The sequence below is a fragment of the Haliotis asinina genome, chromosome 4 (genome assembly GCF_037392515.1).
Source record: "Haliotis asinina isolate JCU_RB_2024 chromosome 4, JCU_Hal_asi_v2, whole genome shotgun sequence".
NCBI lineage: Eukaryota > Metazoa > Mollusca > Gastropoda > Lepetellida > Haliotidae > Haliotis > Haliotis asinina.
The window spans coordinates 39,000,204-39,006,391 of NC_090283.1; positions in this window are offsets into that span (position 1 = coordinate 39,000,204).

The window sequence follows — 6,188 nt, forward strand, 5'->3', positions numbered from 1 at the left end:
GTACTTACCTGCTTGCGTGCGTCCTTCGGGTCAGTTAAATGGAACTCGGCGATCTGTGTACCTCTGTCTGTAAGATAACCTACAGCTGTTCATTAATCCAGCCGTTTTTGTCATGATAACCAGCTAATGCTTCCTCAACTGATTTAAATGTTTCACTGAATTATTGTTATTGGAAATATCTAAATACAGCGTCCATATGCCATCTTAAGGTGGCATTATGTAATAGGAAAATGTAAAACAATGTTTCAAACTTTGTTCATTTTTGACAAAGTTTTATCGGTGTTACTGTAAACATTAAGACGTTTTCTTAAAGTAAGAAGTAAGCACCTGTAAGTGTGTGCTTATCAGATGTTGAAACATGTCCATTGACAGATCCAAAGGCAGAAATGTCGGATGTCAGTTTATCTACCCCCCTCGTGTTGAATTTGGCTGCAGGTGTCCTGTGCCTCACTGGTGGAAGTTGCGTCTTCGTTTTGTCTTGTATTGAACTCTCCAGTGTGAGAAAGTCCGAGTTTGAAGCATATTTGAGAACGGTGTTGATGTAGTCTGAGATCCACTTGCATCGTGTACTCTCACCTTCAGAGGTAACTTGTTTGGTGTGCAGATTTGACAGTTCCTGCTTCGTCTGATTCTCAAGTTCGATGATCAGTTCCTTCTGAAAGCGTGGTGGATGGCCTCCTTCAGAGCACTGCCTGTCTTCTTTGTGTCATTTATAACATTGCTGATATTCTTCACGTGTGCTTTGTGAGAAGTATGATGTGCAGACATGCTTTTCTCATGTTCTTCTATTCGTCCTCTAGCAGCATCAGCAGCCACATCTACATCACCAACGTTGTGCTCAGCATGGTCACCAAGTCTGCATTTGGCAGGGATTAAAATGTTGCAGTTGTTGTCAAAATATTCGAGAGGATAAGGATTGTGAAGTTTGCAGATTTGTTTAGTATTTATGCTTCCCGGTGCTGCGTCCACAATGGTTTCCACAACATGTCGTCGGGTAGCTTTAAAACTGTTGTGCATGTTCTGGGAGTTTTCACAGACTAACTCCTCACACTCCTGACACCAACACACAGCCTGGTTGCCGTCATTTTCATGTACAGAGAAGCTCTGTAGGGCGATGTTTGGCTGTTAGATGGAATATTTCCTTCTGTCTCACTACATCCTTCTGGAGGGTTATGTCTGTGAGGTGGACTTCCCTCTGACATGTAGAACATGATATGACACCAGCAGCTGCAGATGTCAGACACGTCTCGCACACGGCGTGTAGACAGGGCAGTAGGTCGGGAGCTGGACCTTTCAAGGTAAACTGTTGCTGGCAGACAGAACACTTGGGGAAGGCGTCCATTCTGAAAGAGATAATGTCACTCTCTGTTCCAGGGAGAATAGTGCAGTCTATAACATATCTTCAATTGAATAATAGGAACAGTTTATCAAGAATGGTATACTGACTACACGAATTACGTGGTCTCTAATTCTGCAGCGGAACTTGAACAGAGAAAATAATAGGAAGGGTTTATCAAGAATGGTACACTGACTCCTCGAACAGAAAAAATGCATTAAAACACCGCAAGTCCCATTGTATCACATTATAACGAGTGACCAATCTTTGTGACAACGTGCAGGAAACAACACTGAATTTGAAACAAATATTTTACAGTTTGAATGCAGATATTAAAAGGACATACACTAGGATGATACGCTGTATCATTAGGGGTGAAGATGATGGAGAAGGATAGTCAAACTGTCATAGGTCGGATCTAGATAAGAGGGAGGGTTGGGAAGTAGCAGGGAGTGCAGGTAAAGGGAAGGGTGACAGGAAGAAAGGTGTAACAGGAGAGGGAATTACAGATAAGAAGGACGTTTATGTAGTAAGAGAGGTGGATACAGGTAGGAGTGACAGGTGTGAGGCGGGAGGAGAGGTGGATACAGGTATGCTTGACAGGTGTGTAGTAGGAGGAGAACTGGATACATGTTGGATTGACAGGTGTGTAGTGGGTGGAGAGGTAGATAAAGGTAGAAGTGACAGGTGTGTAGTAGGAGGAGAGCTGGATACATGTAGCAGGGACATGTGTGTAGTGGGTAGTGGGTAGTGGGTAGTGGGTAGTGGGTCGTTAACTCTTTACAACAGCCTGCCCTACATATCGTTCATGCAGTCGACGACAGGGCAGACTGCAGTCACGTCACAAATAATATGTCCCTGGTTGATCTCCCTGAAGAAACGCATTTATGATATGTGTCACTTAGCATATTTTTTTAGCTCTCACGATTCAAAATGGACTTGTGTTTCAGCACAAAAAGGCTAGAACGAATGAATTCTGAAGTGACGATAAAATAAGGTTTGATTGTGGTAAGCAGTGTCTGTCTCAGAATGCTCAGTGTCTGGTTTATTGACACCTATATGTCTGCCTTCCTGTCTGCTAAAGACAACATGCAGTACCCAGCTTCAATCAATGACCACGTGCAATCTGAACGTAACACCTACCAGACTATACGACATAAAGAAAATAAGTTTATTTATGACTCGTGCACCCGAGTCCAGTCTCTGCCACATCATGGAATTAGGCACGTGTGATACACATGACATGTGTGGGTTGCAAACAAACTACATTCATTTTTTTCGGATGACTGGATCTGATGGAAACTGGTGCAAACTCTTGTCAGTTTCAAGTCCTGCTTTGTACTTGGACGGATGACAGATTCCAGCCACGCAGTAGTTTCCCATCTCTACTGACATGATTTTTTATTGGATCGAGCGCAAATTCAGAGAACATGTAAACCCAACATCACTATATATATTCTTCATGGATAACGACTTCTTTTAGTGTATATGATTTTGTTTGACAACAGTATATGAATCCATACTGAAACGACGCATCAAGTAAACAAAAAAGAAGTTGTTATCCATAAAGAATGTTACTTTCTTGTGACTCGCTATACTTCTAAAATGCCCATCAAACAGATCATCTTTCTGTACATACACTGAACCCTCAGCATATCAGCAAACGAAACAACCAATCGGAAGCCGTCGTTACACTTGAGTGCACTGGCACCCGCTATGACTGGTTTCGGTCTCGTTTCAGGGAAAGTAAGCCCAAGTACAAATTATTGCACTTTTGAATCGCTATTGTACGCTTATAATTTTATTTATTAGTTTTTTCTTTAAAAGCAGCAATGTATATTATATGTCATGAATAAGTGATAAACGTGTTTTGATTATGTTTGATGTTTTTTGTTGCATGTGACCTTTAAGGAAATGTCCAATGTCCGCCATCCACCCGAATCTCCTTATTCTGCTCAACACCATGCATTACCTACCCCATCAGCAACGCTTACACCCTGAGTTTCCTAAATCACTTATCCACCCGATTCTGATTCCGTTTGTTCTACCCCACTACGTTCTACTTACCTTACCCACGTCTCCCTCACCCAGAGTTGCCAAAATAATTAACCCCATCTCCTGATTGTTTTACCCCGACCATACACGACTTACTCGATCTGCATCTCCCACACCCTCAACTTCCTAAACAATTCACCTACCCGTATTCCTATTTTAACCAATTATGCAGTACTTACCCTACTTGCATAATGTACACTCTGAGCCTCCTTAATTAGTACTTCCTAACTAATTTATCCACCATTATCTGTCTCTATACGCTCAACCCCACTATGCTCTACTCCAACTCCGAGAGTAACCAAACAGCACAAATTATATGTCCACTGTGTCTCCTTCTACTTTCACTGATTCTGACCCCACACACTAGTTATCCCCCCTACCCCACCCCTCCCCTACTACCGCTACTACTATCTCTACCTTTCTTTGCCTCACATACCACTTTCACCACTAACAACACCAGTTTGTTGATTTCTCTACCCGACTACAGACCGTCGCTTAACGTTTGTTTCTCTCACTGATTCCTAGCATAATTAGATCTCTAAGCATAGCCTGTCCTACATGTCGGGTATATGGCTATGGTAACGCCCACTTTCAAGAATTGTTATCGATAGCTTTGTATATTTCAAGGTCGACTGAGGTCTCGTCATGACAAGTATCTTCTTGATTGATCTTTAAAGATATGGAATCTGTCTAAACATAATATGTGCTAGCTGATGTCATGTTGCACTCTCACTCAGTTATGCATTGTTATTCTTGTTTTGAAAGTTTGATATGTTCGTATTGTGTACACTCACTAAGTAAATGGGTCCGAAGTAGCCGTGAAAGTATAAGGTTTAAATGCTTCCTCAACGTTTGACTGTGGAAACTTAAACAATAACCAACTTATATGCATGGTGTACCATGTCCTCGTACGTACTTCTCACACTTACAAGTGTAACCATCTCTATCAAGACGACTTACTCACATATATCGAGATGGTACAGGGCCCACTTACCTGGAGGTTTGGCTTCCTTGTTATTATGCCATTTCCGGGTCACAGGTTCAAAGGCACGTTGTACGACAATCAGCCTCTCACATTACACATAGCACTGCGTACAGGTAGGAAACAATGCTGTAGAGTGTGTTACACTCAGATCTACATTTAGCAGTATCACAATTGTATCATGACTGGTGTATGTGTTGTCCATTGAACTGAGATATACGCTGAGCTGTATTACAGCTGTGTAATGACGGGTCCATGTGTTTTACGTGACACTGACATCTACACTCAGCTGTATTACAGCTGCATCATAACTGGTCCATGTGTTGTCCGTTACACGTACAGCTGTGTGATGACTGGGGAACGTGTTATCCATTACACTGAGATCTACATTTAACTGTATCACAGCTGTATCATGACGGGTCCATGTGTTGTCCGTTACGCTGCGATCTACATTTAGCAGTGTCACAGCTCTGTGATGACTGGTCCATGTGTTGTCCTTTACGCTGAGATCTACATTTAGCACTGTCACAGCTCTGTGATGACTGGTCCATGTGTTGTCCTTTACGCTGAGATCTACATCGAGCTGTATCACAGTTGTATCATGACGGGTCCATGTGTTTTCCATTACGCTGAGGTCTACATTTAGCAGTATCACAGCAATATCATGGTAGATCAATGTGTTGTCTGGACACTGCGATCTATAGAAGCAGTGTATATTAAATCTGTTAAGTGACGGGTCAATGTTATGTGGGAAGGTCTATCTATTGTAACCCGAAATACCCGCTGTGGTTTCCTATATCTACAAGAGTACAACAGTCTCTTAAATCTCTGTCTGGTATGAGAAGTAATTCCATGACATGTTTTCATTAGCAATCGGTATTGTACAATGTAAAGGTCTTGCTTTCCTTTAATATCTATCTACAATGGGCAATAGATTCATGGCACATGTTCCTGTAAAGTTCTCATCTGTTTAAATGAGATAAAATTTGACATCAGATCGGGAAGTTATCAGCCGTAGTCTTCTACTGAAGGTGTATAATACATCAGTGATTTATGTTCTCTCTAAACTGCTTACAATAGATCCATGACGCTTACTTACTTCAGATCTCTGTCTAAAGTGTACAATACAACCCGTGATATATATTTTCCTTAAATCTCTCTGTTTACAGTGCACGACAGATCCATGATACATGTTTTCATTAGATCTCTCTCTCTCTCTCTCTCTCTCTTCCTCTCTATGATGTACGATAAATTCATAAGACGTGTTTTCCTTAGATCTCTGTCTACAGTGTATAATAGATCCATAAAACATGTTTCCTTAGGTCCATGTCTATAGGGTACAGTAGATCCATGACACAATTTCCTTTGATCTCTGTCTACAGTGAGCAGTAGATCCATGACGCATATTTACTTTACATTTCTGTATGTAATGCACAGTAAGAACGCGACACATGTTTACGTTTGTAATGTACAACAGATCCACGACACATGTATACTTCACATCTCTGCCTGTAATGTTTCTGGATATCATGAGGTGTAGCTGTATGTTAGCATCTGATGGGGATATGTCTCTGACGCCATGAGGAGTAGGTGTATGTTAGCATCTAATGGATATGTGTTTCCAGGTGTGTGCTACAAATTATCATATACTCTTCATAAAAGCAGGGGAACCTGGACACTGAAATCTGGTAGAAAGAAAACCCATTGAGGAACGTTACAATGACGTTGACCTTGTGTATGCAGCATCATCTCATCTCACGTTATCACCACATGCAAACACAATGCATGGCAAGCACGTGCACAATGCAGCAGCCT